This window comes from Takifugu flavidus, chromosome 18 (assembly GCF_003711565.1).
Source record: "Takifugu flavidus isolate HTHZ2018 chromosome 18, ASM371156v2, whole genome shotgun sequence".
In the NCBI taxonomy this organism is placed as follows: domain Eukaryota; kingdom Metazoa; phylum Chordata; class Actinopteri; order Tetraodontiformes; family Tetraodontidae; genus Takifugu; species Takifugu flavidus.
The window spans coordinates 10,258,009-10,284,414 of NC_079537.1; the positions used below are offsets into that span (position 1 = coordinate 10,258,009).

A 26,406-nucleotide genomic window follows, 5' to 3' on the forward strand; every position below is an offset into this window, starting at 1 on the left:
AAATAACTTTAATAACTGCTTTACTCTTGTGAGCCTCTGCACATCACTCAGGTCTCAGGTGTAATAAATGCAGCAGGTGAGATTTAATGGAGAAATCACCAGAATCCGAGTGGTTCTGCTGGACTGCACTACATCAAATATGGGTGTTGCTGCAAACAAACATTCCATTTCCGAGATGACAGCACGGATCAGGTAGACTCAGCAGCCTTTACATCATATGCTGTCATCTTATCTATATGTATTAGTTATTTACACCGTGATTGTGTGGTTCTGCCCTGAATTTTGTAGCGTCATTTTACACTTTAATTGCTTCACGGGAGCATCCAAGGCGAGATTAAATCCCGTTTGTTAAAGATGTCCACAGGTGCGAGACATATTAGCAACCTGAATCCATAATGCAAAGATATTTCTAGAGCTTGTGCTGCATCCTGTTTCATTTCATGAAACTTCTTATCAATTTGACCTCTGTGATCTGTTAATTTAATGTGAATGGTTTTATGTTGTGATTTAATTTAATTGATTTCGTATTTAAACTTTAACCAAGGGCATGTGCTCATTATACAGTTAACCAATATCCTGTATATAAAACGACGCTTTAGTAGAATATCCTGTATGTAATTTTAATGTGCTGCAGCAGAATTGAAAGAATATTGGGGAACTGTTAATTTAAAATTGTTACCAAAATAAAGTCACCCTGTCCCAACATATCTGAGCACATCTGGCCCAGGATCAGCTTCAATTAACAACTGTTTCATATTTCACGTCATCCTGGAAAACCCAACAGTGTTAGACTGTTTAACGTCTGCCACATCGGCGTCATTACACATAACCTGGCAAAATTAGCTTAATAATACATACGGTGTATGCATTAATTCTTTAAGAAGCATTAATGAAGCAATGAAATCCCATCAGAGACACACCGTAATAATGAGTCACATCTGAAATAAAGCATCATGCAAATCTCTACATGAAAAATAGATCACAAAGTGCCTGTTAAGTAGTTAACTGTGTATTTATTGTTACTATTGCATGATCCATTATGCAGAAAGAGCCTCATAGCTTCAGTCAATTGCAAATCTAGAAGAAGAGTATTTGATCAATGCAACAGGATATTAGGGGTAAATACAAATAACAAGAACAAGTGATGAATCCATATTCAGCAGCCTCACCTCCCTTCAGGGGTTTCTTGTGCAACAGTGTCCCAGCTCTTCTTCCTTTCTTCTGTCTCTGTGACGCCACAGAAGCTCCACAGTCAGCTCCTGACCTTGTCCTATACAACGCAGATAGACACCAATTCATTTTTAAACAGTGGCCTCTTAACTTTCCCATCACTTACGTCTCGACAGAAGAGAAGCCCCGAATAAATGTCAAATTCTTAATGTTTTCTTGGTATTATTACCCACTGACCCATTATGATGCTCCTCTCAACACATTCCTCAGCACTGTCGTGCTCAGACATTAAGGAGCTGTTTTTGGTGTGAGGGGCTGTTAACGGCTTTGAATGAACAGCAGATTCCTTTTAAAGGACTAAAAATTCCAAAGGGCACATAAAGGCAGATGTTAAGATTTATTTTAACAAGAAATAAGTAAATCAAGCCTCAAGCAAGCTCCAATGAGAACAATAACGTGGGGAAGCGAACGCCTAGTATCCCAGGATTTTCACCTAGAGCACCTCACCAGTATTTACAGTGATACTAAGGCAGTCATCTACAGTAGAATGTGAACTTTAATTGTGTAAAAATGTTATTTCAGTGTTTAGAGAACAACAAAAGGTGCCACCACTGTATTTCTGTCGCAGCACATTTCATTTTAATTGCCAAGGCAACGGAAGATGGGAAAAATAGAGCAAGAAAGGTGGCTCTAGCATCTGTTCTGCTCAGGGTTCTGTTGCATCCTGTTCATAATCAACTGGACTGGGATCAGGTATGTTTGGAGGCCAGGTTAAAGCCCGAGACTTTGAATGCTATTTGTGGAACACCGCATTATCCATTTAGAGGGAAGAAGCATTGCTGCACTGGGTGGTGCAGGTTCAAGTAACGTTCACAGACAAATGCAGGCAGACAGTTTTATGGTGGTGAACATCGCTTTTCAGTTCGCTTGTCTGCAGCTTTATTGATATTAACTGATCAGAATAACTGAAAAAAATAAGCTGCGGTTAGTAAACTCAACATATTCCATCAATGCAACAGGCAGAACAGCAGAGACAGTGAGCAGAAGTCAACTGTGCAACACACACACACACACGGCCACCATTGTTGTAAATATAGCACATGTGTAGGTGGTCTTAACTGCTTACAAATGAAAAAAGTTCAGACATGGCCCAGGAGAGTCTAAGAAACAGCCTGAAACAACGCGAACACGAAACGTGGCGCTGCTGTTCGGGTGGGGAGGTGCATGGGCAACTGGCTTGATTTAGAAGCATCATAGGAAAAAAGAGGCAAAAGTGATAACAGACCGAGAGCTCTTTTTTTTTGAGGGGATCCCTTGCGGGCAGTGACACTCAAGCATTTAATTGGATAGGAAAGATGTTTGCAGACCAGGTTGTCATGGCATCTGCGACACTGCAATGAGACAACACGCTGCTGTAAACAAGCACGCTTCAGGTTTTACTGACTTCACAGGAGCTGGTCTATGAATGTCACAGTCACGGCTGGCAGAGGGTTCTCTGAGGTCCCTGATAAATCTAATGTGAGAGCTTTATTTTGGAGGAAAATCAATAAGTGTGTTCAATATGCCAACATATTTCCATTTGTTTCTATGTTTTACATGAAAATAAGTTAAATAACCATTCCTCAGTTTTCTCATTAGAGTAGGCAGCTCTGTGGTTATTGGGAGAAAGGTCAATAAATAATTTGCCTTTCATTCATTTTTCCTATCATAGATTCTAAAACAATTTTGAGAATAATGAGATAAAATTGCAAAATTAGTATTTAAAAAAATTGCAATACTAATATTAGCGAAAATAACAAAGCAAGTATTTACAATCAGCAACATAGACCAACAAACAACCACTTAATATTTATCACATCACATATTAAACAAACAATTTTGATAGAAGCGATAAAATCAAATTAAATTCTAAATATTTCTAGATCATTTTCTGGAAACCAAGCCCAATCTTGTCCTGTGTGTAATTCAAAGCTGTCATCTCAGTATAAATAATTAGAGTTTTAAGTAACCATCATCAATAATAATGGAAGCAGCCATGTGAGTTAAATCCAGGTAACAGCTCCCTCATGAATTGCTATTTTAATCCCCTCTAGAGAAAAGAATAAAAGAGCAGAGGGGATGTGAAGTAAAAAGAGTCAGAGGGAAGCAGCAGAACAGGGACAGAGAGAAAGTCAAGAAAGACACGGTGCAGTGGACTTAAATACATAATGACATTTATGTGTAGTGTCCAAATATAAGCCCAGAATTTTACGTGGAATGTACAGAGAGAAAACACTGTTACATTGAGGTCTGCGAGGATTTTAGAACATATAAAGCACAATGAATGCCTTCTAGACACGGCTAAAACCCACCGATATACGGTCCAAAGAGCAGCACCGTTCGGGTGACACTGTTTTGATATTTATGTTTTCATTACTGTTCTGTTATTGAATTAGAAAATATTGTTTGTGGATTTATATATTTCATTTTAATCACCCTGTAATAAAGAGGCTATTAACTGTCTCAATAGTATTGCAAATCAAAACCTCCAAACTGGACACACACACACAGACACACACATTTACACACACATAATGCCGAAAAGCAAGTTAAGATATCTGTGAGTGTTTTAACAGCCTGCCAGGCTGTCTGATTCCATGAAATCTGCACCAGCTGTAACCAGCACAGTTTAATGCCTGGCTTTAATGAAGCCAAGCTGAATAGCTCAGTGCATCTCCTCTCACTCTGTGCTCACTGGTGTTTGCGTAAAACCTTACACACATGCACCAAATGCTTGATGTGACCCCACATTACCTTTACTAATGCTACAACTGTGGAAAGTTGCCCTCGTCAGAGCTTTTCACTGAAGTCTGAGATCAGATGGTGGATCCAAAGTAACTGGCAACAAAATAAGCACACTTTTGCTGAGGTTGGTGGCTGAAACTTTAGAAGAGAGTACAAGTCTATACATTTTTAATACTTTAAAGGTTCATAGGTGTATAGATGGGGTGCATAACTGTGCATAACATAACAACCTGTGAGTGTGACCTTATTGTGTGTGAGCACCCTGCAGCATCACTGGATCAATGTTCAGTGATGATGGATGCACAGTTCTCAGGATCCTGTAAACAGGCAAATTACATTGATGAAAATAATTTTACAAGAGTCACAGTTTTCTTCCACGAGCTGCACAGGAGGGAGAAAAAAAAACCTGAATGAATTTGCAATTATTGCGATCAATTATGCCAAGTGGAAGGAATGGGAGTTCTCTGGTTTATAAATAAAGACACGTACTTCCCCACTTCCTAAATGGAAGCTCAGAGAATGTCCAAGGAAAATAATGAAGCAGAGGGATGCAGAGAGAGAGCTACAAATGTTTATCTCCCCGCAAACATGGAGTTTCACTCAGCTCACACACGTGGAACTGCAGCTCCGATAAGTCTAAAGCACTGATGGAGATAAGCCAAAGTGACATCACGCCTACATTAGCGGCAGGTCAACGCGGGTTCTTATCCGCTCTCTGCTTTTCCACTTTCTGCCATTTCAAGGTCAACTTGCCTCTGCAAATATGGATATCGCTGATGTTTGTTCCTCCCTTCCCTGGCTCTTGTTGCGTCTCCACCGATTACCAATGCAACACCTCTAACAAGACACATCAGCCCACCATTTTCCCACCCTCTGCCGTGCACTTCATTTGCACAGGATGGGTGAGAGTCAAGGGGGAAAAAAAAGATCGAGGTGTCTGTCTCAACAAGTTCGTACAGTCTTACTCTAATGTTCATCTAAAGCATGGAAATGTTTTCTGTTTTCGAGGAAAGAGAAAAGTGTGGGAGGATTGATCCTGAAGCTAAAGGTGATTTCATGTGTCTATCTGTAATAAAAACCAAAGAATCAATTCTCAAAACAAAAGGGACTATTTTTGTGAATATATCTAATATGTCGGCTTTGTTGCCATCACACTAAGATATGACAGTAGAGAGCATTAAATCAGGATTTTGTGTGTCTGCTTTGTTTTGTTGCTGCAACAGTGAGCTCAATAAATCTCTGAAATTATTTTAACTGCATTCCTGTGGCTCACATCTATCGTGTGAAGTGACAACAACACATAATCACACTATAATCCCCAAAAAGACACACCAGCAGCAGCATGACTCAGTGTCACGCTTTGATTGACCGAAGCAAAGAGAAATATGGAAGAGGTTCCCATCTGATGACGGCAGCATTCATTAAAAAAAAGGAGGGAGGAATGGTAAAAAGAAAACAGCGCAATAACTAATCTAGTTGTCACTGTAAGCACACAAGTCTGGTGACGAATGTGTGCTGAGAGCAGTCACAAAATGATGCTGAGCTGTATATGTGTGGACCCGAAACATAGATTTATTTACAGTATTACCTGAAGTGAAACATGTGCAACAACGACACACAATTTGGCTTACACAGCCCCAGATCCGTTATTTACACACTAACAGAGCCTTTCAAATGATATCACCGGTAACTTCACACATGGTCAGAAGCCCCTGAGACAAACACTTGAATTAAATAAACTGCATGGATGAGCTCGGGCAGCCTGGAGGACACATTGTAAATAAATAATGCACTTATTTTTTTAATGAAGCTTATCATCAATAGAGTATATGCACTTGTTGGGACAGGTCTGCACCACGTGCGTCCTCCACAAACCCCTCTGACATGGAGCACAGCTGAAGGGCTGTCCCCAACAATCAAATCTCAAACAAAAGGCCTGGGAGAGTACTGAAAAACACCAAGGACAACAGCCTAAAAATAATTACCCAGCCTGTAGTGATCCTCTCTAAATTTGGGAGCCAGAAACTATCACTGTCACGCTTTAAAATAGGGAAACAATATGATTTATTTTGCTGGAATATAATATATTCAGACATGATTATGTCTTTAGAATTCATTTACTCTCAAAATGCTGTAATAACAGAGTGGCAAACAGTATCTGCAGCCACCTCTAGGCTACAGTGTCTATTTTCCCTGTTCAGAATTCTTCTGACACACAAGGGGATCTCCTTCAATAACCTATCCTCCCGTGTTTGCCTGTGGACACTTATCATCAATTCACACAAGATCTTTTCCTCCATCGCCATCGATCCCCTTATTGAAACAAGCCTCATTTGCAGTCTCCTTCTTGACATTTTTCCCCCCTCTCTCCCGTCTCTGTCTTTTCCACTCTCTGACAGGCTGTGCAGATTTTGGCAGTTTGCTGTTCTCCACTAATCCTTTGCCAGACTTTCCTCCTTCGCAAATATACATGGATTTCAGAGGAAATGCAGTCATATATCAGACGGCCGTACCAAGATTACAGCATGTGATACAGTTTTTAAAATGATCGCACCCTTAATGAGCTGGTATTTTGGAGTGCAGATTTGTGATGTATATCTTGTGAATAGCAAGTTCATATTATTCTTTCTGACACAATGGGGGGAAAAAACAAGTAAGGGCAGAAAAATTCTGAAATATTCTGTTATATGGAAATCTGGAATTCAGCATTAGCATAGCCATTATACAGTAAAGTATAATGAAGTGGTGAGCACCCTAAGGGGTCAGGACACCAACAAAGGGTCACAAGAAACAGCTAAAAGGTCATGAGATTATTAATTTAAAAGAAAGAAATACATTAAAATGCATTTTTTTTGGGGGGGGGGCAATTTATAGGGAGAGAGAGCTGGTGTGTCAGCTGTAGCGGCTCCGTATAAATGTCTTGCACATCTACTTGTCAGACTTAGCTGCCAATCATCTCCAGTATCAGGCTGAGTCTCATATATACCGTAGTCCCAGTAACAATAAAGAAAAGTCTGCCTGCTGCAGTCGAGAGCTGGGAGACTGAAACACAGCTAAGAATGAATCCTCTTCCTGTCCTGTTTCTCTTTCTAATCCTCCTGTGGTCTGTGGATAATAGAAATACTGTCCGTTACTCTTCTATAGATATGGCTGGAGAATAGGAAAGGATGTAATTGTAATAGCGATGCGTTTGAAATAAAACAAAAACGCAAAGGTAAAAACTGTGGCCCTTAAAATAGAGCACGGTGGATTATCAAAAAGATGGGGGAGGATTCATTCTCCCGTAGTTGAGATCCCACAACCAGAATAACAGCATCTTTGTTTTTCTTTTTCCTCCATACCATCACTGTAACACCCCCCCTCCTCCAAAAAAAGCACTTTTACCCAGAGGAAACTAGTAAGAGGAATAAGGTGAAGAGAGTGAGCATGACACAAATGGAGAAAAGAGGGATCCTTCCTGTTAAGCCCTCCAGAGATCAATTGTACCAGCTTCTCCATGAGTGCTCTCCCTGCCCCTGTACACTCTGATCTCGCCCAATCAATGCCCGTGCATGTGAGTTTGTGTGTTCTTTAGACAGGAACAGCATCACGGGAGGCATCTTTGGGATGAGTAATAACCCAAAATAGGAGTTATTAATCAAAATTCTAAGCTGGAGCTTGTTAGTGTGGCACATCCTCAAAGCTGCACTAACATTTAGACACAAACATCAGATTTCTCTCACAAATGAACAGTCGGGTTTGGCAAGAACGGGCATGTTGCATCTGATTTTAAACATCAGCTCTTGTTTAGGGATGCGTGCACGTGAACTGTGCTGGTGAGCTGTCCAGACTGGACAGAACCTCCAATCCGTCCACCTGAAACTTACAGATGAAGGGACTGATGCAAGGAAAAACCATGATGGATATACATTGGATGGGGATCTACATATATTAGGCTACTTTGTGACTTTCCCAACTTTTTTACAAAAGAAAGCAAACACAAGAGTCTGCTTTATTAAGGCTCCTCATGCTCGGTCTTAGTGGCAGATTTTGGCTTCATGCTTCCTTGCTACGGTTTCGGGAAATCGGCTTTCTGCGGCCATGACAGTCATTAGCCTTGCCCCTGGCAGTAATCCTCCAGTTGCTGTCTTTAATGGAAGCAGGAATGGTTAATAGCATCCACTATGTTCCTCCTTCTGCTGCTGGGCCCCACAGGGAACATAACAAGTGTCCAAAGTTAACGTCTGATGCACCTCCTGCACCACAGGATAAACCGGATGCTAAAAACACTCCACCAGCAGGTGGAGGTTGAGACGCAGACGAGAAAATGTATTTCTGTTCAGTGGGGGAATTTTACAATCTGCAGACCTGCATTTAAGTCAGCCCCGAGGCATTTAATGAGTGTTCTCCATGACATGATACAAGCTCGACTACATTTCAGAATGAAATACTACAATTCTAACTCAGTCCTGCTCAGGCAGCTAGTTGATAAGGTACAAATCATCTGACTCGCATCTTTTCTCACTCATCCCGTGCAATGATAAGATTTATCTGATGATGTTTAACCAATTAAAATCTCTCCTTGACAGTTTCGCAGACCAGGATATTTAGTCAGTCTATAGCTGTATATAAGTATATAGTTTTCAGTGCAACAGCCATCATTCTGTCCTCTGTGCTGTGTTGTGATGTGAAAGAGTGCAATGCACTAAAGATCTGTGGGGTTTATTCTTCACACAAAAGGAAAACACAGGCGACACACGTATGAGCCACTCTGCTTCTCTCCGCCACTCCAGCCAAAGTAACACGCAACTCCTGAGAAACATGGAAAAATGTCACGTTGCACTTGAAGTGAAACTGTTATCAACATAGTACTAAAAACTATTAGAAAAGAACCCCATCAAAAAACAGAGAGCGCAACAGAAAACACGCCCTGCCAGCTCTGAGCACAGATGCAGCTGGGCAGGAAGGTGTAACGCCAATAAGGCCCCCCAGTGAACAAAAAGCTTGCTATTGAACAATCAGTGAGGTGGGAACTGTCTACCAACAGGAAACTATTTTGGAGGAGTTCATGACATTATTAGGCCTTTATTATTACAATTATCATGATTATTGTTGTTGTTGTTGTTCATTTTGGCGGTGGTGGTGGTGTTGCCAGGGAAAATTAAAGGAGAAAACTGAAGAAATACTAAAAAAAATAGCTAGCCCAGCTACATCAAGGTAGCAGTAATACTGTGACAAATGCAATAACTGTAGTTACTGTTGTTAGTGACACGTGTTTGCTGAAATCAAGAAAGAGTTCAATAAAACCATAATAAGGACTGTTTATTTGTGCAGATGGAAGGCCAAGTAGTGACTAGGGAAATAAAAGATGATACAATCACAGGTCATCTAGGATTTAATTTCAGCAGAATATTCGTCAGAGCTCAGACCCGAGGCCATCCACTGATGGTGTTGATGGTGCACATGACAGGATCTTTTGCGTCAGCGGCGTCCAACCAGCTCCAACAACTGTCCACGAACCCTCTGGCAGAGACCAAACTGCATGCAGGAGAGGGGGTCCAAGGGTGGGTCATGGCTGTCACGGGTTTTCTGATCTTTCCATAAGTTTCACCTCACAAACAAGCATCTGTGGTCATCTGGTTACTTGGTTGATGTCGATATGCAATCAATAATGACCCCATCCTGTTGGTCTACCAGGAATTTAAGCAGCATTTTGTAGTTTGACTCCACACTTCTTTTGTCTTTTATACTGCATCATTTGGTTTCATTAGGTGCCATCTTTGTGGGACCTCCCACCACAAGTATTTAATCACTATGCAACTGCATTTTACTGATTTCACGTTGATTTTTGATCAACTCTTTTAAATTCAGTGCATGTAAGGCTCATTGTGACGCAGCTTTATCAGCATGGCATCACTTTACCAATCTCTACTTAAAACAGCTTTCAGATGTTTATCTGTAAACAGCAGCATTTGTAATGCCCTAAATGCTGTTGGCAACTCTCCTGATGCACATTAAAGAGCTAAAACTCTTGAGATTCCTCTGACTTGTCTCCAGAGAGTCTTTACCTGACGTGATGCTCATTCGACTCTTCAGGCATCCAAACAGACAGCATCAATATTTAATTTAGGAAAAAAACAGAAAAAACAACCCAAAACACGGATCACCAATGGCTGCTGCCATTCACGTCTGTTTATCAGTTCTTTTTTTCTAGTCGTATTTTCACTGTCTCAATTAGATTACGCATTTTATTTTATTTATTTTAAATAAATGGACAATGAGCAACAATGCAAAACAGGAACAGCATTAGTTTCTCTGTTCATCCTCACCTGCATTCAACATTTGCTGCTGTCTTTCTTTGTGAGTGGGCAAATAAAGAAGGTATTTGTTGTATCTGCGGAACGCCACAAACCATCACTGCACTCCACAACACGACGTGCAGAGCTGCAGGGACACGTGCAAATCTAGATAGTTTTTTTCAGTGAGAGAAATATTCTCCAGAGAGGTGACCGGTTCAAGGACAGCGTGGGGCTCGCCCAAATAACAAAAGGGAAAATACACTGTAAAACATTTCAAGGCTGCTCAGTTTGTAAATGGAAGATTACCTGCTGCATTAAATGGTCAGTAACCCCGAAATGCTCACAAAAGTTTCCATAGCCGGCTTCTATAAAAGAGCTCATCTCTTTTAGTTCTTTATTTCTTTTCAAAATTATGCTCTATCCAGTTAAAACTTGTTAATCTTAATTGAAACAAATGACCTTGCAGCAAAAGTCGGTCGCTGTAAACTTTGGGAGTGTAATATTCACGGATAAAAGAACAACTACATTACAGGAGACACAAGCGCTCACCTCTCACCCCGCTGGCTTTGGCAGCCCAATTCCAACCAACTCCAGGCTACTCATAATCAATCACGCTTCAGCCCAGGCCCGCGATTAATCAATCAATTAAAAAACCCACACAGAGCCAGAGCGCTGTGATCAATCAGTCCAGTCTCTGAGGAGGGCCTTTATTGAGAGCCAGGCATCAGATCTATAGATGGTATCAGCCCAGATCGTGTGACTGAGCCTGCATGGCTGGACAGAGAGGTGGGACAAAATGCTCCAGTGTGATTCACTACAGGCTAAAGAAGATGGCTCTCGACCCACCCCCCCATGATACCACACCCTGAATATTCATGCCCAGGAATTAGGTAGCATTGAGCCTTTCAGTTATTCATTACGCTTCTGCAAAAAGACACACCATTGTCCCATTGCGATGGAATATTAATAGTTCCCATTAATAAAATATCCCCCTCCCCATCTTCAGGCTTGTCTTCAACTTTCTTGGCCAGTGTCCACATCTAGGGTTTAGGACATCTGGGACAGGAGAGTGAAAGTGAGAAAGACAGTTGTCACTGTCACTTTCCGGAAGATTTTTATTTTTTGAAAATTATAAATTCACTTATTGCCACCTGATCCTTGTTCCTTGCCATCACATATTTTTCTGTGTGAAAATAGAGACATAGCATCATGGGGGACAGCAGGAACATCTCTATAGCTGTCTACTCCGAGAGGATGAATGTTTAATTTAGAGCAGCCTGAAAGTGTGATGACATTTTGCCATTGTTAGGGAAGAGGAATACATGAGCTACTGTCTGCAGGAGAAATGAAAATGTGCATAAATCTGTTAAAGATTCAACTGTCATCCTCATCTCGACAGATCTGTGCTCAGAATACAGTTGGCGGACTGTCACGGTCGTGAGCGTCTTTTGATTTAACCATAAGAGGATGTCATTAAAATATCATCCTCACAGTGTTTGTGGGATTTGAGCTCACTTGATTTTACCTTCAGCCAGATTTGAACACCAACAAGGCTGTTTGCATCTGGGCGTGCACGGCAAGGATCCTAACTGAGCCGTAACCCTGGTTAGTTGAGCAAATATGCAAACTAGTGTGGCTCTTTTAGCCAAACTGTGGCTGAAAATAGAGGGAGTAAGTCAAAAATATATGCAGGCGTTGTGTAGCGCGTCACTGTTAGCTCCTTGACAACACCCTGGAGGCTGGAGGCTGAGTGTGATCAGGCTGTGGCAAAACAGTGACACGAGGCAAGCGCGGGGGGAAATGGGGGAGGAAAGGAAGGAAAGGCGAGAGAGAAAAGCCAAAGAGAAGGTCAAGTACCTGCTAGTCCTGTCAAACACGTCAGCTGAGTTTTGTCCAGCAGGTTGGTGGGATGCTTTCCGGGCTTTTCAACTCACAGGAGTGATAGTTGATGAGGGCTCTTCATGCTCACATTCAAAGACTGTCACAATACATTCAACACTCCTGCTAACCTGGGGTCAACACTGGGTTACTCCGGTCTTTGTAAACATGTGCTTCTACTGTTAGGACACAGGAAAGGGCGCCGCAGAGCTTCCTTTCCCACACGTCAGGCTTTCTTTTAATGCCTTTGTTGAGGCTGGAACACAAGCGGCTCATATACGGGAGCGTGCACGAGTGGTCTTTTTCTGCTGTGAATGTAATAAATGTCACTCTAGTTTTGCTGTTTCCAGCCTTTTCTCTAAAAAGCCAGGTTTGGCCCAGGTGATAAGTATTAAAGAGAACATTCTTTAAAAGCATTGAAATAAGCATTTCATTTCTGATCAATTAAGAAATTCAATGAAAGTCAGCTAAATGGTCTCAGGAGCCTCCTGGAGACAAAGGCACATAGCAGGTGAAAACTGCCCCATAATTATACTTTTACGCTCTGAAAAGCATTTTTGCACTGGATAGATGTTCTGCCATCAAGGCTTTCAGAGTCTGATGTGCATGAAAGCACGCATGCATTGGAGCTGCGCCTTTGACTATCACCGAGCTTACAGGCTTTACCTGGGGGCACAGGGACCAGCTGGAGGAGGCAGAATCATGACCTGGATCAGAAACAGAGAACGGGGCTCAGGCTGTGGCAGAAAGAACGTATCTGGCAACCATAGAAGCCTTTCAGACATAGAAACCAGCAAAGAATGAACTCCCGTCTGACCACTGGAGCAGCTGACCAGCAGACTGTGACTGAGTGACAGACTCTGTGTTGAAGATGGCCGCGCAGTCACTGCGCCACACCGAGCCAACTGGCTCGTTGTAACACGATCTGGTTTTCCAAACCCACAGGGACTTGCTGAAGAACTTGGAGCCACCCCTTCATCTAAACTTCGCTCGCTATGTGGGCAGAGTGAGAGTAAGGAAGAGTGATTAAAATTTGGAAGGTTTCGTGTTTCCAGCATTATCAAGTTCAATTTCAAAACGGCGGCGTTCAGAGGAAGCCTCATCTTTAACCCGCCACCTTCACTCCCCGTCTCTACATTTATTCTTCCATCCCCAAAGCCAAGTGTTAGAAGGGATACAGCTGAGCCACAGAACCCACTATCCCCTTGAACCTGGCAGACAAAAGCTATGGAAACTGACTTAGATCAGCCGTTTGCGATTTTGATCCAGTGGTGATTCAGATATGATTCTTAGTCTGTGTCGTGCTTCTTTTATAGCCGCGCTCAGTGCTCTTCACACAGCAGACGTATTCATCCACAGTGACTGACTATGCCCACTTACAAAAAGGAGGTTTGATGAATAAAAACTCCCTTCGTGCGCTCACTCCAACAATGTTTCTGAGGCTATATTTACCACCTCCTTTTGACAGCTCAATCACAGGAATGAGATAAGAGGAGCAGCAGAGACAGAATATTGTGAATGATTTCGAGACGAATCACAGCCGCGGAGCAACACGGAAGGAAGCTTATGCATACAGAACATTTAGCTAAATGTGGACTGTACGTTTCATGAATGCTCCCTAGTTTGTTTCTGCAGCGTCAGAGTTTTGTTTTGCTTTGGTAGCTTCGCTGTCTGCATGCTTCACTACAACTTGTCTCACTTTAACGGATCAATATATAATAAGAATATGGGCAAGTTCGCTTCATTACTTATTTCAGCGCAGTGTGCAGTCAGTTGTGTCCTGGCTAATAAGATGGATGTTGACTGAGTGGACTTCATTAGAAAAAATTACAAAATCATGTTTCAATTATGCCCCTCGATAGTCCCCCCGTATTCTAAGCAGCGAGGCTGTCAATAGTGAAAATCACAATGCATATTATGCACTAATTTCAGGAACTGCAACTGTGAGTTGCTGCTGGAAACATCATTTTTTTCCCTACAGTGGTTAAAATGAAGAAAATTGATTGTCAATACACACAAGTGTGTATACGACATAACCTCTTCTGCCATGCATCATCAGCATCGCACCCCGATGTTTAAAATAGATTACTGCGTGTACTTGTCATAAATGATGGATTGTCATGAACTGGATCTATAGTCTCACCAGCCAATCTGCCAGTGTGGCAGAATGGAATATAGACATAATAAAGCTGACAATGGAGACAACTGCCTCCACGCCGAGCACACAGGGAAAAGATACGTCTTTTTTCTCACTTTTGTTTAGTGTGATTAATGTTGCTCTTCTTATTTAGGGTTTCAATTAAATAGCAGGCGTTTATTAGACACATTTTCCTATGGCTCTTATGGTTCTATATATATATGTGTGTGTAGCCTCTGGCGGTTAGTTTCTTCAGTTCACTGGGTCGGATGGTTAAACTGCTGAATGTATTTCTGAACAGAGAGACAAGTATTATGAAAATCCCCAGACTGAAACTTTTAAAAAGGAAACCCCTCGCTGCTGCATTCTGATCTCCTCTATCCCTCCTTCCACTGCTACCAAACGCTCCACTTGTCACCACAGATTCCCAAACCCCTTTAATAAACGTTCCAAACAAAACTGTCTGGCTTTGAGTGGCAGAGTGTGACTGTTTAAAACCACTGGCGTTCTGGTGTAATCCAACAGACGACGCCGGCACAACCTGAATTTAAAGTTGCCTTCACCCCCCCCCCCATCCCTCCAAGACAAGAGTTTAGAGGAGAGGCTAAGGGTTGTAAATAGATGCGCTAATGCAAGAAATACTGAAGTATAAACGTTTGCTATCCAGGGAGCGAGGCTCTTTCTTTTGAAAACGTGTTGAGAGGAGAGAACCACATGTTTTTAGGGGAGGCACAGCATCAACACTGAGCTTAAAACGCAGTGAAATGTGGGTTACTTCCATCGAGGGAGTCCCATGGATGGAACGTTGAGGACTGTCAGTCAGTCCTTACAGCTCACCTCGCATGAATATGTTGCTTAGGAACCGATCAAGGAGACAGCGACCATTGTGTGTTAGAAGAAGAGCAGAAACATTCTACATCATAAAGTTCAAGTAGAGATCCCTGGCTCAAGGACTGACAAAGGTTCAAGGGATGAAACTGAAGGCAGCTGCAGAACATTATGATGAATTGCATCCACTTAAACTGTTTTTCATGCAAAAGTTTGGAACTTTCAGAAACTTTCTGTTTCTTTCTTTCTTTCTTTCTTTCTTTCTTTGCTAGCTGTCTTTTTAGAAGACAGCTGTCTGAGCAGAGATGTTGCTTTCACTGGAGACCTCACTCTCTTTCCTCACATGCTCTCTGCCTCCTTGTTGGTAGGAAAAAGCATGGAATTGGGGCAGATAACAGTTCAGTAGGGGAGCAAAGACTTTGGAGGGTCTGGAGGGAGGCAGCAGGTTTCTAGGGCCCAGCTTGTCAAACCATCACGCTTGTCTGATGCACAAAACCGTGGAAAACTCAAATGAAACTGAAAGAACATAATAGAAGAGAGGAAAATTAATGAAAATAAAGAAATTATTGGGGAATAGTAAGAAAAAAGAAGAGGTTGCATTTTCAAGAGGCTATTTTTTATTTATCTAAAATAAATAAGTATAATATATTAATAAAAGACAAAATTATGCTTGAGAGTCATTAAGTCATCATCAAACAAAGAATCGCTAGGATTAATGTTTAGGATACTTTCTCTCAAATTTAAGGAGAATAAAATATCTGGAACTGCATAAATAAAGGAATAAACTACGGATAGTAAATTAGATGGAAGCTCATAGACACATCTGAACTGTCAAAGGCGCTTCTTCTTGACAGCCCTACCCATCTTTTATACTCAGCTTTTACAGAGTGTAAAAATAACTTTGTCAGGAGACCCCCACCCCTGGAGTTTCAGATAGCTGTCTAAATCCAATTCTGCTTTATTTTCCTTCCTCCCTCAAATTGAGCAACCAAGTCTGGGGTCTCAGCAGTCATGATGCTGTGTCCGCTGCTCTTTTGGACCTACGACTGCACAAAATCTAAAAATAAAGGAACACGCATAAATGTATAACTGCATTCCAGCTATCTTCATTTTCCTGTTGACTTTTTTATTCTGCAAGTAAAAGATAGAGTCCATGGATGAGTATTGATGTGAGTAAGTTTTCTTAAAATCGTATCAGTTATCATCGTGTTTCACAAAGGAAAATGCAATCTAACGCTGTCAACAATTCCTGCTGGCATTTGTCTATTTGTGTTGCCACTTTTAGCAATCGTTAACATAACAAATGGTCGGAGATAATGTCGGATGCTTAAGTAGAAAGATAATAACAGCGACCACATTGATTTTTTTTTTCTTGAGAGGCTGAGACAAAAAACAATCCTCAGGTCATCAGATGCCAGTAACAACAGTCTCCCATCAATTATTTGCTTCAGAAGCCGGGCTCCCTTTACTGGGAGGTCTGTTTTCCTGCCCTAACCTCACTTGCTTGTCAGGCTTTCATTGCTGAAAGGAACATGTACCGAGAGCTCAATCAGATGACGTCTAGCAGGAAAGGATGTTCTCAAACATTTGGGAGGGTGAAATGAGCTGCTGAATGTGTGGGTCACCAGCCAGAACATGTCAGCTAGAGGAGGGCTGGATATTAGAAGTTAACGGGAAGGATAGAAACAAAAGCGACTCTCCTGCAGGGTTCCTTCAAACCTCCTGTCCTCCTCGTTAAAGCTCCTGATGGTGCAGGAAGAGACAGAAAAAGGAATGGTTGAACAAAGACCACGGTGAAGGAGAATTTGGAAGACGCAGATAAAGGAGGAATGTCACTCTGAATGGTCAGGGGACCATGAAGCAGGCAAGCATGTCCAGCAGGCCTGGTGTTCCATGTGTGCAGACGATGAAGTTCACAGCAATGGCCTCTGAGGAGCAGCCATACCCTGAGGGCTACTGTCAGGGAAGCCAAATTTCAAAATGTGTTAAACCATAAACTGAACACTGTATTTCCATCTTTTCACACCATTACGGCATCCAAATGTCAGCTTTCATCTCGGCAGAACGCCTTGCAAGAGAGTGTGTTGGTTTAAGTAATCAGAAGTAAGTATTTAGGAAAACGTAACTGTCGCGAAACCATAAATATCCCTGTCTGGATTTTGCGCAGGTCTCAGCTGATTCCACGTGAAAGTCAGCCACAACCGCGGCCACCTTCCCCACCGCCAGCTGGACAGACGGGGGAGCCGACAGGTGGAGCTCCGCTTCCGCAAGGACGGACACGGGAAACGTTCCTGCCCAGAACCATAACAAAGCAGCACAACGGCTCAAAGCAGCCAAGCAGAGAGCTCACATCCCGATGATGATGATGATGATGAAGGTGCCTGATTGAAACAGCACCTCCACCCTGGTTACTATCTTACCTGCACCTTTTTCTGACAGATTGAACCATTTTTTCTAATCAAACTGTGGGTTTTGACACCTGAGACACTGTAACGTCTATAATTACTGTATCTGCACATCAACGCCTGCATTTTATCTGCTCATTTACACGCTAACAGCACTCATTTTCCTGCTGCTGAGAGTGTTCATGAAATACTTGGCATATCACTGCAAATACACAGACAAGCTCGTAGACACAGGAAAGTTTTAGTGTGTTGGTGGTTCCGCTGAGCTTCCTTGACGGCCACACCGGGAGAATTGTAAGATGTAGTTTAGTGCGACACATCAACCAAAACATGACTCACATTTCTGAATACCATCTGGGCGTTCTTAGCATAACCTCAACCATCTGTGTCAATACATGCATTCCTGCAGAATCCAACTTCAGAATTGAAGCAAGATTTCAGCTCGGACACACGTCTTCCATCTAGGCTCTGGATTTACTTAAAAAATAAGACTACTGCTTCTTCTACTGTCACACACCTGTCATTCCGTCGCTTCTTTTTAATTGCAAGCTTGTGTAGGTTTCCTTGCTTCAACATAATCCTACATTTTCAGGCTTCATCCTAGAGAAGTATTTCTTCTCGCCAGAAGAAAGTGGTCTCTCTGTAACAAAGAAAACCTGCGTCCGATGAGTCTGAATCCAATGACAGCGATCCAGCTGTGCTCGTCTCATGTCCCGTCGTAAGATGTCCCATCACATGACAGAGACATCTAATTTGATTCTCCTAAAATAGTCAACTCCTTAAATCTGTTTTATATAATGTAAAAGAGTTCATAACAGATTGAGAGTGACACTGGTAATTTGGAGGTCAAAAGAATCTGAAGATAATGTTAAAAAGAAAAACCACTGACACATGTGATGTAGTTTGGTTTTTCCATTTCTATCTTATGCTGTATTTGTAAATGAATTAGTTATCTGCTTTTCAAATGAGCTGCTTTAGAGGAAGACAGATGGAGCCACACAGCCTCACTTGCTGATTGCTTCCTGAGATGATTTCCTTCTGTTGCCGCGCTCTTCCTGGTGGCGCTCAATTCTGAATGTGGCCTCCACCAAGTCCGTGAAGATCGCAACAGCTGGAAGTGTGCTGCGGCGTCCTGGGATGTTGTGCTCTTAATGCAGGAAGTGGAAAGGGGACAAGAGGGTAATCAAGATACATCCACAGGTTGATAGATTCCGAATGGAAGCGGGGGAGAACAAGGGGCAAGGTCGACATCCATTAGCCATGCCAAGTCACAGATGAATAACTCCACGATGGAGGGGACGCCCCGCTCTCACACTCACTGTTTCATGGTGCGGTAAAAGCAACATGTAAACATACATGGTGAAAACACAGACGTGCTATAACTATGGCAACAATATACATGAGTTAAGAATACATATGAAGACCTCATTAAAATAAGCAATGAATGTGTGTCCACAAAGCAAAAGTATATCCTCTCGTCTGGTTTGGGGAAGCGCTGCCATACTGCAGGGAAAGGAAATATTTATGCGCACTAATTTAAGGTTTTATTGGAAGAAATACACAACAATGACAATATAAATCATAGAACCTGCAGAAATAGTTTATTAATTAGTGACAATTAAAGCCAGCTCTTTCCTAAAAGCATCATTTCCTACTGTCAATTTAGCCTTTCATAAAAGCCCATTTTTAGTTTATTTTCTACATAAGTTTAATGCGTATTCCGGAATATGAGCTCGTTCATTGCTCTCTCAGTGTAGCTCTCACAGTATGTTTCCAGTCTTTTGATACCACTCAGCCCATTACTCCCATTAGGCAGAAAAGGTTAAAAGATCTTAGAACATTCCAGCATGGAAAAGGCAGGACAACTTCCATGACAGATAACTGTGGACTAAAACTTAAGCTCGGAATGCACAAATTGACTTGACCTTCAGTAATTTGGGGTGATAACCAATGGGACTTCTTTGCTCTCTTATAACTATTAATGTGTTCAGACACCTCTTAAACGTGCAGTGAGATGAATTTGTGTGGTGTAACTGTGTGGGAACCAAGATTTTGCTCCACACACACATCCTACCCCTTCGACCCTGATCAGAAATACGTGATAGTTAAGAGATTCATGGATGTTTTATCACATTTGCCTGTTTCTGTAGAAATCTGAAAAGACGGAATGAACGATTAAACAGTTCCTGTATGTAGTAAAAACAGAAAAACAGATTCCGTGCGCTCTGATTCCAAACCTGCATGACAATGATGGCAGCAATGTCACGCTGTCACCTGAGCAGAGCTATCTTTACACAGGCATTCTTAATAGCCCTATAGATTAAAGTCCAGGGGAGCAAGACACCAACAGATTAAAAAAAGAAAGATAGGAAAGAGGATGATAAATTGCCTCGGATTGCTATGCAATCATGCATAAATTACGAGGATGTGCTTGGGTATAATAACCATTGCTGTTTTAAGCGATCACTCACTCTCCGGAAGCTGTTGCATAGAGGAAAGAAAGAGAAACGAGTAGAATCGTAGAGGGAAAGAGACGGGTGATGGGTAAGAAAGGAGCGGGTCGTGGCTGTCTACTCAATCACATCACCATCAAGGGTATCGCCCTGACACTGTCTCCACTCTGCGCCCTGAGCATCCCCACAAATCTCTTGATAGACAGATGCAGCAGTCAAACAGTACCCTCATCCCCTCATCCCCGCATCCAGGGCCCCCAAGGTTCCCTGGGCATGTCTCGTGGCTCTGCGGGCTGCCACCAAGAGCCCGGAAAACAACTGATTATTCAGGAGGCAGGCTAACAAGAATCTGCCATGTGGAGCTCACAACAACATGTTCTGTTTGTGAATACATCATGAAGCAGGGGGGAACAGATTGTCTTCAGTGTTGGTCTCGCTGGATGTGCTGCATCGCTAGGAAAGTGGAGATTTGTGAGAAAACAGTTTCAAGTAAAAATATTTCACGAGAAAACAGCTCCTACAGTTTCTACCTCAAAAAAACAATTAATTCTTGCATCTGTGCCTGTTAAACTCTAGGTTTATCATCACTTTCTACACCAAATATTTGAGTTTACCTATTAAATGTGGAGCAGAAGCCAAATGGCAGCAAATAGTCATTAACAAAATACAATAAAGGCTTTCTGTTCTTTCGCCCTGCCTGTTACTGTGAGCAGCAGTTAGAGTTTGAGCCCTGCTCGTGCTTACAATAATTACACTTAAACATCCTCACCCTGTTATTTGGTGCACACCAATTATTACTGTGGAATAATTGTGCACATACATCACAATAACACCAACAAATAAGCATGCAATTACCGTCCTTTCAATGGTGTTGCTGTTTTCTTGCCCTGATGAGAATGTGGGGGAAAATCGACTTAAATTTGACCTTCGACAGTTGTGTCTTCCACCTCTATCATATTCTGTGCTACATCAGCAGTACTCTCTGTGCCATCTGTAACAATTGAAACAGCCAGTGCACTTGGCAGCAGTACATGTGGACCACGTTTGACTCTCCGTTGCAGAGGGGCTCAGCGGGACCATCTCTGAGACTGAACCAACACTGGCGCCCCTGTGCATTTGTCTCCCTTCACCACATCCTTCTTCATCAGCATCACTTGGTATGCTTCGTGCTTTAAATGTGATACGGTCTTTTAGATCCGTGAACGCCTTCCACTGTTTTTTTTCCCCCCCTGACTTCTTATTGCCCAACTGGTGCAACAACTCCAGCACGCTGCAGAACAAAACACACTTGGGTCACTTAACTTAATAGCAATCATAATGGTAAATTAGGCGAAAACCCAGAAGTGTTTGCCAACAATCAGACCTAATCAAGGATATTCAAATATAAAGAAAGGCAGAGTGTGTTTGTCCTCTGTGACTCATTATAGGCAAAATAATAAACCAAAGATGCAGGTGACTGGCAAATAAAGTAAACAGACATAATGTTAAATAGTTGATTGGCTTGTCCCCATCAAATCATTTACTCATAGCAAAGAGTGGGGAAAGAGGACTCCTAGTCCCACTTTCCTCCCATTAATCAGCAGAGATATGAGCGAGAAACGCAGTTTGTGCTACAGTTCCGCTTGAACCCTACAGTTTAATGCACATGTACTGTAAAGAGCATGTTTGTGAGTGAACAGATGGAGGTTCTCTCCAGCAAAATCTGATAGGAAGTAAAGAGATGGAGCTGAAGTCTGTCACCAAGCCTCAAAATAGCAGGTGGCAAAGACAGACAACATAACAAGGTGTGAAATAAAGGGATGGATTGTTATGTCAAGACAGCCAGGGGCCTCAGGATTACTCCAGGAGACGGATAATTAATGGGAAAGGAGGTAGTCAGACGCCTTTGTGGTGTGCTAGTAATGAATATTGACTGTTAAAAGGCTAACTGTTGAAGTGAAAGATGCTATTATTGTTGGAATACGTAACACTGGGTGCAGGAAGGACGACTGTGGCTCAGATGGAGATTTTAAAGTGGTCGGTCACATAATTAGACAGCTCGATCTGAATCTTACTCATGTTTGCGCAGGAAAGCTAATCAGCCCTGATGGTTAGGTGATACTATCTAATTTAACATTCAAGATTATCAGCATATTTACACATTTCTGCCACCGATGCTCTGCAACATTGCAAACACACACCATCAGATTGACGCTATCTCAAAGATGAGTATTTAATGCTCAAATGAACTGATCATAGGTTTCTTCTCTTTATTTTCTTTATACTGAAGAAACACTCCTGTTTCTGAAGGGGTACACAGCCCTGTGTATTTTTAAAGAATGTCCCAATGCTATTAGCACCGCTGGAGCAGTTAACATGTCACTTAGCTCGCCCGGCATTGCCATTTTGCCTGCTGTCCACTCTGCAGGACATCCAATAGAACACACCTTGCACTTGCAGGAATCAAGATGGGAAAGGGGGAAGGAAAGAAACAGAAGAGCGATTGATATAAATGATCTGCTGGCCACAAGGGGCCCTAAGGTATGGGAGAGCGAAGGTCCGCTCGATACCAATTGATCGTGGGAGGCCCAGGCATTCGTCTTAATTCTGACTAATTAGGGCAGAAGCTGATAGGAGGGTTAGAAGGACAAGCTGTTGATGTGCATGTGTATCTGTGACTCAGTGGGACCTCCCAAATGACAAAATCAGGCCCCCGTGTTGACAAAGTGTGGAACCATTGGGGGGATTAAGGAAATCAGTTTAGGAAACAACAACCATTACAACATTAGTGTTGCAGCCAAAATAATTCTCCTGTCTTCAGTGGGTTGCCTGACGAGCACGATGGGAGTAAATCCTCTAACTTTTTTATCTTGTTTGTGTGAAAACTGCTGATTATCTTCCGCCAACACACGTCTGGCCTCCCGTTGCCACGAGCAACAGACAAGAGATGCGCTTTCATGCCTCACCCATTTTACGGACTGACATCAAAGCCATCAGAACAAAAGATGAACTGGATCACCGGAACAAAAAGATAAGGTGATGTGATGATTGATCTTCGGGAGATCCAGCATGAAAACTTGACAAACATTAGCTGCTGGTTAAAGGCTGGAACAGAAGCAGCTGTGGACATTTGCTGCCAGTTGTTGTACATGAGTGCGCTCTCCTGCTTTTGACATTAGATGGCAGAGAGGACCTGGGAGGTGGGGTCAGTTTTCGGGCACAGCCAGAACAAACTCTTCCACTGCTCGAAGCCAAGCGTTGGCTCTGATTTCTATCAACTACTCCCAGAGGATAAGTGTGAAGTGGAGGGTGGTAAAATGTCGGGAAAGAGAGGCTGCAGCTGGGACTATTCTACCTGACTGGAGATCACAATCTGATGATGGAGACGCCCGCAGACATTTATGTGTAGGGGCACTAGTTGGCCCCATTGCTGCACAGACAAAAGTGACAAAATATCAGTGAGCAGAAGTGACGGACGGGCAGCATATCTGTATCAGACAAGATCCCATTGTTTAAAAGACACAGAAATGCACAGACAGGTTGGACTGACCTGCAGCCTTTGTCACTCACTCTCAAAGGCTAGTCGAGATGGAGACAGATAAGCCAAAATATCAGCCGCTCACTCTTGTTCTTTGACGCAGAGACTCCGCTGACCTTTCCACCCCACTCTGTTCCCTGTTTGCACCACCTCCCCCCCTTTGGGCTCACAAACAGAGAGTTCGTACACTAACTGCGGGTGTCTTGATTCTTGAACCCGGCTATAATAACATCACATGCTGTGTCATTCCACTCATGTCAGTTTACTTAATCAGGGTGGACATATTCCCTGTATCCCATCTCAAGTGCGAATCCCCAATGACAGGATTTAGCTGTTGATACAGGTTCACATAGCAGTGGGCTCAGGGGCACACGGGGGTGGATGGGAGCACATGCCTGTTGTGGTGCTGGTAAATGAGCTGGGATTTGCTCCAGTTGACTGAGGACACACTGTAACTGCACGATCACCAAAACATTAGTCCTTCTTTATGAAGTCAACTCGGAAGACTGAAATTCCAACTGTAAAAATGTACAACTAAATCAAAAGTTTTTTTTTAAAAAACTACGTATGAAGACGTTTTTTAGTCTAAAAGAGTCCGACACTGTCAGTGCTGATGATGTTATCGAACTCAGGCTTTGGTGGATTTCCAGCTATGAGACCATCAAACCTCGCCACATTTGCCAGGAGCTGAAGACCACGGGAGGTGTGGGACAGTCGGAGGTGCTGGGACCGACAGCTACCAGTGACAAGGCTGACTGAGGCTGTCAGCAAACACAACATGCGTACAAGCCTCTGAACGTTAGCACCTGAGCCGGGCCTTCGCTGCGCTGCTCCTGCTCCTGTCCTCCTGTGACCTCTGTCTCCGTATGCAACCCTCCTCTTTCCACACGTGTTGTCACAGCTCGACATGCGGTGCCACCATTCATCCGTTTCAATAATTACATTGACTTAAACAGATTTGAAAAGGTGTCATCTGACATCAAATAACAGACTTGCTCCAGTGTGGCAGCGACATGGAGAAAACCTCAGTGGATCTGCTGGAACTCGCTGTTTTGACTCACCTCGGTATGATGCCGCTTCAGAGGCATGTGGGGGGAAATAGCACCGACCAGCAAAATAATGTTTTCCAACCAGGTGCCTTTACTGGATGATAATGAAGCCAGGGGGTCGTTCCGTTTTTACTTGGCTCACATCTCCGCCTTCATTTCATGAATTAATTTTACCTATAAGAGTACAGTTACATCTACAGTATGTATTTTTTTTATCGCACTCTTTGAGAAACAGCCCAAATCCACCCTTTACGCTCTATACCAACCTAGGTCTTCAATTTAATTTCCCATCTGTGCCCAGCTAGAAATATGATCCAAGAAATGAGATCCGTGCTCCTGAATACAGAGTGTGATGTACCACAGGGAGACGGACGGAGACATGGCCTGATTCTGAGGTTAAGAGGCATGCTTTAGTAGGGGAAGGACGCCCAGATCCTCCTCCCCAAGTGGTATCGCTAAATATTTGCCCTGCACCACTTGGCTGTCTAGACACATCCACTCAGCCCGCTTCCTATCACCCCCTCTGTTCTGCTCAGATGCAATGAAAGCTGGCATGGTCAGCTAGGCTGAGGACCAAATCCATGACAAAAAGTTTGTCCACGGTGCCAGAGGTTATGGAAGTTCAACAACCTGGAGACTGGGCTTTGCATTTTTAAAACCTTTGGGCCAACATTTGGAGAGTCACGTAAATTCCAAACGAAGCACAGATTGGGAAAATAAATGCTGTCAAATGATCTTTGTGCTTCCAGTGATTTGGAGGAAGGTACCCTCAGAACTCAACGAGCGCTCCCTGCAGACGTCTGTGAGTTGGTGTTCCATATTCATTACCTTTTTTTTCCACTCTCAAATGGCAGGAATTTTAATTGCCGACAATTCAGAAGTCCTAAAGCCTGATGAGCAGAGTGAAAGCATTACGCCTCCTGAGAGAGTGATGTGGGAAGTCCAACACCAGCACACTAACCCTGATAAATGCCTAACTGCTAATAAGAGCTGTAATTACACATAACCAGATTATTCCCTTGGCTCTAACCTGAACTCTTTCTTCTACAAAGAGATGAAGAAAAAACTGATGAATAATCATGAATGCCCTGAAGCTTCCTGATCAGAAAATAATCAATACATTGAATCCTTTCGCTATACCTCTCCTGCTCTTTGGATTGCAGATGAATGGAAAAGAAGGTGTCGGAATAAATTATAGTCTGAAAAAAGGATATTAAGGTATTGTGTTAAAAGGATTTACAATACAGCCGTGGCAACCCAACAGCCACACACCATTTCCAATGAACTAATTCTTGCATTTTATGACTTCTGAATCATTTTCCTGTTTTACATTCCTGAATATATTCTGCTTGTGTTTGCCTCATGGATATATTTTAACTTTCCCCTCATACAACCAGTGCTTCCAGTTAACGTCTTAGCCATTATTAATGACCAAAAGATTTGTTTGGCCAATAGCTATAACATAAGTTTAGATAAGATGACAGCAGATGGACAAAAGTTTGTCCATGTGGCATTAGCATGGTTGGTTGGTTGGTAGTAGTCTACATGCAGAAACATGAGAGTTTTCCTGTAAATATTGGTGTGGGAGTGTTGGGGCAAATGACAAGTGAGAGCACGAGAGACTGTACGTAGAGATGAGACAGTGAGCTGTGAGAAGAGTGGGAAACAAAGAGTAAAATATATTAATGTACCTTCATTGTTATTTAAGGGGGAAAAAACCCTCATTTGCAGTCTCTACAAGCAGAATTCCCAAAATCTTTCAACATGCATGCTGAGCCATGTGATGAGGAACTGTAAGAGTGGGAAACATTTGGTTGCAGTGCAGTGCCTCGCTGTTCTGGGCTCTGGTTAGATCCTGTCACATTAATGTTGGGATAGAGGATATGTTGACAGAGAGAGGACATTGC

General features: G+C 42.6%; 1 long non-coding RNA gene across 3 annotated transcripts; it reads right to left on the bottom strand.

Annotated features, from left to right (window-relative positions):
* Positions 1 to 994: 994 nt before the first annotated feature.
* Positions 995 to 24,873, bottom strand: LOC130515017 (uncharacterized). 3 transcript variants are annotated; one of them, XR_008947108.1, is made up of 3 exons: positions 24,512 to 24,873; positions 1,170 to 1,270; positions 995 to 1,077 (listed from the first exon to the last, which is right to left on the bottom strand). It is a non-coding gene; the product is annotated as an uncharacterized LOC130515017 (long non-coding RNA). The 3 variants fall into 3 exon arrangements; XR_008947107.1 differs by lacking the exon at positions 24,512 to 24,873 and adding an exon at positions 12,090 to 12,286; XR_008947109.1 differs by lacking the exon at positions 24,512 to 24,873 and adding an exon at positions 1,408 to 2,043.
* Between the last annotated feature and the right edge of the window lie 1,533 nt (positions 24,874 to 26,406).